Source organism: Bacillus rossius, chromosome 1, assembly GCF_032445375.1.
Source record: "Bacillus rossius redtenbacheri isolate Brsri chromosome 1, Brsri_v3, whole genome shotgun sequence".
Classification (NCBI taxonomy): Eukaryota; Metazoa; Arthropoda; class Insecta; order Phasmatodea; family Bacillidae; genus Bacillus; species Bacillus rossius.
The window spans coordinates 309,406,071-309,415,437 of record NC_086330.1 but is presented as its reverse complement, the minus strand read 5'-3'; positions in this window follow the sequence as shown (position 1 = coordinate 309,415,437).

Below are 9,367 nucleotides of genomic sequence, written 5' to 3'. Positions count from 1 at the left end.
CATCCTGGAACATAATTGTTGCAGTAAATTATATTCCAGTAGCCCGAAAACTATTCATTTGCAACACACATTGTCAATGTTGCAATTCAGTACGTAAGAATAGTTTTAATGAATTTGACGTCGACCCAAGTGCCTACCTAGCTCCCTACAGGCCGTTATGACGGGGCAACGCCTCTCCTGCCAGTTAGGCATAATGATATACCAGTGTGTGTTGTTTTTTTTTCAGCGGACTGTAATCTTTTATATTTTTGAAGGGTATTGTTGTATTTGTACACCGGGCGACTGAGGTCCCGCCCTGCCTGCGAAACGTCATGTGCTCCGTGGGAGACGTTGAGGGAAGGGAGAGACGCGCCGGGAGGGGAAGCGCCGCGCGCGGAGCGCTCAGTCGAGTCAGTCGCGAGGGAGACACGGTCGCGAGTAGTCGCACAGTCGCTGGGCAGACGGCCCCGAGGAGTAGTCGCGGAGTAGTCGCTGGGCAGACGGCCCCGAGGAGTAGTCGCGGAGTAGTTGCTGGGCAGACGGCCCCGAGGAGTAGTCGCGGAGTAGTCGCTGGGCAGACGGCCCCGAGGAGTAGTCGTGGAGTAGTCGCTGGGCAGACGGCCCCGAGGAGTAGTCTCGGAGTAGTCGCTGGGCAGGCGGTCCCGAGGAGTAGTCGCGGTGAGTCGCGTGAATCGCGGGAGATTCTCGTGGCGCAGTTGCCTAACAAGCGGTCACGATTGAGACGCGGGAGAAGGCTTGCAACCTACAGAGACTTAAAACCTATCCTGAACATCGGGAAGTTAATAGTTATCGTGTCAGTGCCAGCGTCGCACGGACTTTCGGTGCGGTACGGAACGGCGTGGCACAGCCCACGGAGCCGGGCTTCACCCCAGATGTACGCAGGCAGGAACGGGGCCAGCCCCAAGTATTCCGTGTTAGTGGGTTAATAAATCATGAGTCGACCGTTGAATTTGGTATTAGTCATTTCGGGCACCAGGTTGACGTTCCCCGGAGGCCACGAGGCCTGAACCCCCTCTACCACGAGCAGCCGGGCAGCTGCACTGTTCCTGGGGAAAAACCTGGGCGACGACAAGTGGCGCCCAACGTGGGGCTACGATCTTTGCAGGGCAACGAACAATTTCAGTGGCGTGCAGAGACATAGGACGGGCCGCGGAATACGCTGGGAAGCAGGAGACACGGGGAGCGGAAGCAGGCGCGCCAGGGCGGCGCGACAGCAAGAGATAACGCGTCGTGTCCCACGCCGGGATCGGATCGCAGGACGGCGCGACGGCGAGCGATAGCACGTTACGTCCCACGCCGGGATCGGGTCGCGCGGCGAGATAGCGGGACGTGGAAGAGCATCGCGCGGCGGTGTTAAGTGTCGGCGGGTATTCGTGGACAAAGCTTATCGCGCGGGAGGAAGATGAACCAGCCAGCCGGCTCAGCCGGGCAAGACGGACGCAGTGGCGGGACGGACTCTGACGCAACAAAGACGGAAGTGGGAGATAAGTGCGCGTGGTGCGGGCTAGTTTTTACCGCGAAACTGAACAGCGTAAAAACGGAGGACAGGGAAGAAGTGTGCACCTGCCTGTGGAACAAGACAGTGAAAACGGAAGTGACGCGGGGGAGTGACAAACAGAATCTCGAACATTCACCTATAGTGATGCGAGTGACGGAGGTCGCGATCGCGTTGCCGGAATTTTCGGGAGAATTGCACGAATGTCCGCGGGCATTCCTAGCCGCGTGTCGGAACAGATTGGCGAGTGTGCCAAGGGACAGTTGGGTACCCAAAGTCAGCGGACAACTACGGGGGCGCGCACGAACTTGGTGGACGGACACCGGCGATTATCTCACGGGATGGGAGGAATTTGCCCGGACATTTGAGAGGCGCTTCGACGGGCCCCAGGCGCGGGCCAGCTGTCAACGGCAGCTGTACTGCACGACGCAGGCGGACAGTGAAAGCGTAGAGGCATTTGTGCACATGAAAATGCGACTCTATCGTCGTTTGGGCACTGGGGGGCCGGCGAGTGAGATCCTCCCACTCATCTGCGAGCAGCTGTCACCGGACTTGAGACCATTCATGCGGGGCGCGACCGGATTGGAGCTGTCCGAGTTTGTCGAGCGGGCAAGGGAGGTGGAAGGCGACTTGCAGGACAACCGGGAGAATGGGGCGCATTTGTGCCCGAGACGCGAGACTCGTGTTCCGGGACAGGTGGCGCTAGGGGACACCATGGCCCTGGTGCCCTACGCGGCCCCATCTTCACCACGTCACTCAAGACCGCAGCTCGAGGCCAGACCGGAACAAGCAGCACGGCGGACGGGCGAAGTACGGACAGAGGGGCAAGTGACGGCAGGCCCCCGCTGTGTCGATACTGCACCTCTGAACAATACCACTGGCACGCGGGCTGCCCGACACGGGCACAAGTGTGGCGAAAGATGGAGACTGAGGAACGCCGGCCGGGAAACTTCCAGTAGGGGACAGCGATCGAGTCGGCCACTGCCCTCACCGCAACCGCCCGACGTTCACGAATCAGTCACTGCCGGCGAATAGAGAGAGGGGTAGCCGACAGGAATCTCCAGCCAGATCCACAAGGAACAGGACGAACTGGCAAACGACATCAGAGGTCGCGACTTTAGCTGCCGCACATCAGGGTGGACCAGCACAACTGGCACCACCAGACGTCAGCGGCGGGCCGATACCAGCAGTCGCCGGCATCACGTCATCGGCCGGCGCGGCCGAACCCACCCGGCCGCCAGTCGCCCCAGCAGCCCCCACAGCGAACTGGGCCGCACCTGTCTGCCTGGGACGGCTGGGGGAAGACGAGGCTGCTCTGCTCCGAGTCCCGGTGCTCCTGAACGGGCACCCCATCCATGCTCTGGTGGACACGGCGGCGAGCCACTCGTACGTCGCTGCCCACCTGGTGCCGGAGGGGGAACTGGAGCAGTACGAGGGGACCGTCCTACTGGCCACCGAGGGGACCAGCGCGCCCACCTCTGGGCGCGCCCAGGTAACCATCGGCATACGTGACCAGTCTAGTCAGACGAGCGCCCTGGTCGTCCAAGGACTCCGAGATGACCTGATCCTGGGCCTACCCTGGTTGGTCCAGGAGGACGCCACCATCGACATCAGACAAGGTAGGCTGCACGTGGGTCGACGGGGCCGTCGCACGGTGTACGGCGTGGGTCGAGCAGTTCCCGCCCCGCCAGCCAACCTAGTCCGACTTGCGGACATTGCCAATGACGTGCCCCCTGAGTACGTCACCCTGTTCGAGGACATGTTGTCACAGCACCCCCAAGTCTTCGCAGCCACGGACATGCTAAGGCGCACGACAATGGCAGAGCATTCTATACCTACCAGGCCTCACCAACCTATTTTTGTAAAGCCCCGCGGTTTTGGACCAGTCGAGCGGGGAGCCATACAGAAACAGATTACAGAAATGCTCAGGGACGGGGTGATCGAGCCGAGCGAGTCCCCATACAATAGTCAAGTGGTTATGGCAAGTAAGGAGGATGGGACTCTTCGTTTTTGTGTGAACTTTAAGCCAGTGAACTCAGTAACAATCCCTGCACCCCCACCCCTCATAAACATTGCAGATTCCCTAGCGGGATTGGGGGACGCCACTATTTTCACATCACTAGACTTAAAGAGCGGGTACTGGCAGGTCCCTGTCAAACCCGAGGACCACCCCAAAACAGCCTATACCGCCCCGAATGGTCGCCGATTCCAGTTCTGCGCCATGCCGTTCGGGCTGATGGACGCCCCCACGACGTTTCAGACCATGATGGTCCGCGTCCTGGATGGGTTCGTGGGCGAATTCGTCACGGCCTACCTGGACGACGTGATCGTCTGGTCCAGATTTTGGGAGGACCATGCACGACATCTTGCTTTGGTCCTCGAACGGTTGGCCAGGCACGGCCTCACCTGCGCACCACATAAGTGTCACATCGGGGCGGCGGAGCTCGAATACCTGGGGCATATTGTGGATGCCGCGGGTTGCCGACCTCTACCGAAGCACTTAGACCTCATAGAAACTAAGTCAGCACCACGCACGAGGAAGGAGTTGCAGTGCTTAATGGGCCTCTTAAACTGGCTATGCTCCTTCGTTCCGGATTTCGCGACGGTGACTGCTCCTATCACCGACTTGCTCTCGCCCAAGACAAAGTACAGGTGGACAGCCGAGGCAGACTGCGCCCTGGAGGCCGTCAAGCGCCTGTTCCGGAGAAGTCATGTCCTCGCCCGTATGGCACCAGGGGAGCCCCTGTACCTGCAGACGGATGCCAGCAAGGTGGGTATGGGGGCGGTGCTATACCAGGTCGGCCCCGACGGCGAGCGGAGAGTGTTGGAGTATGCCAGCTCCAAATTCGGGCCGGCCGCGAGGAACTATGACGTAAATGAGCAGGAATGCTTGGTGGTAGTGTGGGCGGTTAGTCGCTACCGGCACTACCTTGAGGGCAAAGAGTTCACCTTTAGGACAGACAGTCAATGCCTCAAATGGCTAAACACGATGCAGGGCCGCAAGTCTAAATTTACCAGGTGGGCCATGACGCTACAGAACTATGCCTTCCAAGTCGAGCATGTGCCGGGGAAAGCGAACCAGCTCGCGGACGAGCTTTCCCGGCACCCTGACCCGGCAAACGTCTACGAGGATGGAGGATCCTGGGAGGACCTGCTTCCTCCACAGGGTCACTCCTCAGCTATAGGGGAGTCATCCGGGCGTGCCGCCCTGTACGCTGTGACTCACCAGCCCCAGAGACTCGGTCGCGAGTCTGTAGACACACTAGCCGACCTCATCAATGCTGTCCAGCAGGTACAGCTGGGAGACGCCGCCGTCAGGGCCGCTGTCGAGGCGTGTGGCGCCCAGGTGACACCGTACCAGAGGGTAGTAGACGGGGTCCTGCAGAGTAGGGCACCTGGGGATATGGAGTCATGGCGAATTTACGCCCCGGAGGGAGCCCGATCCGCCATCCTCGCCTACTTCCATGACCACCGGCTCGCGGGTCACCCCGGCGCAGAGCAGACGGCGGAGGCGCTGCGCACCACGTTTCACTGGCCGGGGGTGGCCCGGGACGTCCGGGAGTATGTGAGGAATTGTCTCCGCTGTCAACACTGCAAGGCGAGGAGGACAGATGGTGAGGAGCAGCAGCGACCGAGGCGGCCCCAACACCCCTTCCACACCATAGCGCTAGACATCATGGGTCCTTATCCTCGGAGCAGCAAGGGAAGGAGGTTCCTTGTGGTAGTCACAGACTTGTTCACCAGGTGGGTGGAGGCCTACCCTGTCTCCAACGTCCGTTCGGGTACACTAATCGCCCTGTTGGACGGGGAGGTTTTTCCCCGGTTTGGATACCCGGCAGTAGTTTTGAGTGATAATGGATGCCAGTTCACGGGTGCCAGATGGAAGCAGGCATGTCGAAGATGGGGGGTGGACCATCATACTACCCCCACATACCACCCAAGGGCCAACCCAACCGAGAGACGGAACCAGGAAATTAAGGCGCAGCTCCGTCTCCCGTTGGGCGAGGACCACAGCAAGTGGGACTTGCATATTCCGGCTCTCCTGTACAGTCTGAGACGAAGGACGAATGCGGTTACGGGGTACACACCGGCAGAACTAGTGCAGGGGCAGAACTTGGCGCTGCCAGGCGAGTGCCGCGTGGCGGCGGCCGCTACAGCAGGGGAGTGGGGCGAGTCGCTGCGGGCAGAGCTGTCGGAGAAACGGGAGCAGGCAAGGCAACATCAAGAAACCTACCTCCGCAAGCACACGCCACAGACGGATAGGCCACCACCCGTGCTAGCGCCGGGGGAGCAGGTGTTTGTGCGCCAACACCACCTGTCATCCGGAGCCAAAAAGTTCTGCGCTGGGTTAGCGCCAAAATGGGCGGGGCCCCGGCCCATTCTACGTCAGGCAGGACCAACGTCGTACATAGTACGGACGCCCAATGGAGGGCGTACCAAAATTCATAGGGACGACCTCAGACGTGCAACGGACGTGGAAACGGACACAGAGCAGCCCGGGAGTCCGGATTGGCTGCCAGCATTGCCGGCGAACACGCCCCAGGGAGCGTCCCGGACGTCAGAGCCACGTGGTCCGATAGGCCCCCAGGCCCCGGGGGAGGCAAGGGAAAATGTGCCAGACGTTACTCCCACAGACATCACTCCAGCACCAACGTCCACGGACATACTGAAGACAAGGCCAACAGACGCGACAGAGGATGTGATCCCGGATGACGAGACACGAGACGTGACTTCCGCGGCTGCGGGAGACAGGACACCAGGCAGGGCTGAAGGGGAGGAGGCAGAGCAGTGGCCTTATAGCCGGGAGCTGTGGCAGTACCTGGAGACAACGTTGGACTCTCTGGAGAGGGGTTGGAAGGGGTGGCCCGCCCTTGACACGGGGCGGCAGGCGTACCGGGGCGGGTCACGGGAAATTGTCACGGAACCAGAGTCGGATGATGAAGGGGAGGGGGTCAGTGAGGAGCAGGGCCTTCCCCGCCAAATCTCTGGGGGCGGTTGCGACATTTCTGAGTGTCTGGGAACAGATGTTGAGGCGAACACAGGGGACGAGGAGGAGCGCCGCCTGCGCCAACAGATGCAGTGGACCGGGGGTGAGTGCCATTCGGATGACCCGACCCCCACCCTGTTCGACCTGTTTCCACAGGCTGCATCCACACCTAAGGCGAGTCCGCACGCAGATTTTCCCCCTCAGGCAGGCCCCGCTGCGCTCGTAGTAAGCAAACCCGCTACATCATCTCGTCCCTCCAGGACCCGCAGGGCCCCTGAATATCTGAAAGATTACGTGTGCCCCACTCTGACCATGCCAGTGCGCCGCGACGTACCCATACCCAGGTGCAGCGTGATGAGCCTGTTACCCTCCTGGGAGCAGTGCGAGGTTGACCCCCAGTGTGACCACACAGTGTTTGAATTATCCCCAAGTGCGTCGAGTGATACCTAACTGAGAGACGTTGCCGCGCATAGCGGCCTCGTGGGAGGGGGGGCATTTGACGTCGACCCAAGTGCCTACCTAGCTCCCTACAGGCCGTTATGACGGGGCAACGCCTCTCCTGCCAGTTAGGCATAATGATATACCAGTGTGTGTTGTTTTTTTTTTTCAGCGGACTGTAATCTTTTATATTTTTGAAGGGTATTGTTGTATTTGTACACCGGGCGACTGAGGTCCCGCCCTGCCTGCGAAACGTCATGTGCTCCGTGGGAGACGTTGAGGGGAGGGAGAGATGCGCCGGGAGGGGAAGCGCCGCGCACGGAGCGCTCAGTCGAGTCAGTCGCGAGGGAGACACGGTCGCGAGTAGTCGCACAGTCGCTGGGCAGACGGCCCCGAGGAGTAGTCGCGGAGTAGTCGCTGGGCAGACGGCCCCGAGTAGTCGCGGAGTAGTTGCTGGGCAGACGGCCCCGAGGAGTAGTCGCGGAGTAGTCGTTGGGCAGACGGCCCCGAGGAGTAGTCGCGGAGTAGTCGCTGGGCAGGCGGCCCCGAGGAGTAGTCGCGGTGAGTCGCGTGAATCGCGGGAGATTCTCGTGGCGCGGTTGCCTAACAAGCGGTCACGATTGAGACGCGGGAGAAGGCTTGCAACCTACAGAGACTTAAAACCTATCCTGAACATCGGGAAGTTAATAGTTATCGTGTCAGTGCCAGCGTCGCACGGACTTTCGGTGCGGTACGGAACGGCGTGGCACAGCCCACGGAGCCGGGCTTCACCCCAGACGTACGCAGGCAGGAACGGGGCCAGCCCCAAGTATTCCGTGTTAGTGGGTTAATAAATCATGAGTCGACCGTTGAATTTGGTATTAGTCATTTCGGGCACCAGGTTGACGTTCCCCGGAAGCCACGAGGCCTGAACCCCCTCTACCACGAGCAGCCGGGCAGCTGCACTGTTCCTGGGGAAAAACCTGGGCGACGACAAATTGATAATGGAAACTATCAATAAAATATTTTATCTACTTTTAATTCAGTGGTTTACTGGCTAAACAGGTAAACTCCAAAGCCATTGGTCTATTTACAAACATTTTTAATACATTGCGTGTTTACATGGGAATTCAATTGAGACTGTATCCAACACGATGCCAAATTTTGATGGATCAGTTAGATTTGATTTCCCATTTACATGAGCTAATTCAAAACAATAATCTCTTTCTAATTGTTTTGAAAATGGTAAAAATGGCAACTGTTTTACAGTTGCCACTAAGCTTTTTACTACACTATAACCTGAAATCATTAAACTTAATGTTAATTCCACAAATTAATGTTATTAAAAGAATTGCTTACCTGCTACTTCATTAGCTTGCTGCAAAGCTAACTCCACAATAATTCTTCCTCCATTCATTCTAGTAACGCATTATTGTTCATCACCCATGTAAATTAACCTGACCTACATTGAACACTGTTGATCACTGCTTACTAGATCCCTATTGATCTATGTGATCGATTATTGACATAGTATCGATTATTGACTTAATGCATTCTGCTTATACAATTCATTGTAGATTTGAATTAAAGTATACAGACAAAAAGCATTAAGTGCACTTAGTGCTTTTTCTCTGACAATACGAGTCTACATCGGACTTAGTGATTTTATGTTTTTACATTGTTGAGGAGTTGTTATGAGATATGACTTAGTGCTTTTTCCCTGTACATAAAACACATACTTTTGGACTTATTACTATGAAAATATAATTTTCTGCATTTTTGGACTTAGTGCCTTTTCCTTGTAAGCCCACGATATATAAATGAACAATAATTGTGTAGCAACACTTTCCTTTGAAAGATGAGGTCGGGTTCAAAGTGTATTGGAAAATGGGGAAATGGAGAAATGTGTTATCCAGCACCAGTTAGAGAAGGGGAAAAGAGTAAACCATTCATCAGCTTATGGTAGAGCACTAGGATTTTTAGGGAGTGTGGCTTCCAATGTGGCGAAGAGCAACTGTGAAAGACATGTGTGAAAAATGATACCAATGCACAACTCCCAGTTATTTGACAAGGGAAATGCCTGCACAGTATATAATTATAAGGAAGGTGTTTACCATCGAACGGTACCGCTCCCTCGTTCTCATAGTTTTAAAGTTGAATCCATGCTTCCACCGGAGGACCACGCAAGTAATTGCGACTGATATAAGTATACGGAATTGTCCATACACACGTCACCGCACCAGTCCTACATCCCACAACACGTATTGTGTGCATGGCACACCCATTGTTCCCAGTAATCTTCAACCAACCACCGAAGTTACTCCAAAGTTCCGCACATAACGAACTCTCTAAAAACACGAACCGAACAGACAAAAAATGGCGCCTGGTAACGGTATTCTTACACAGTCAGTGTCACCAACAACTCAAAGTTAAATTACCTCCTAACATCATTTATAGACTAGTTTATA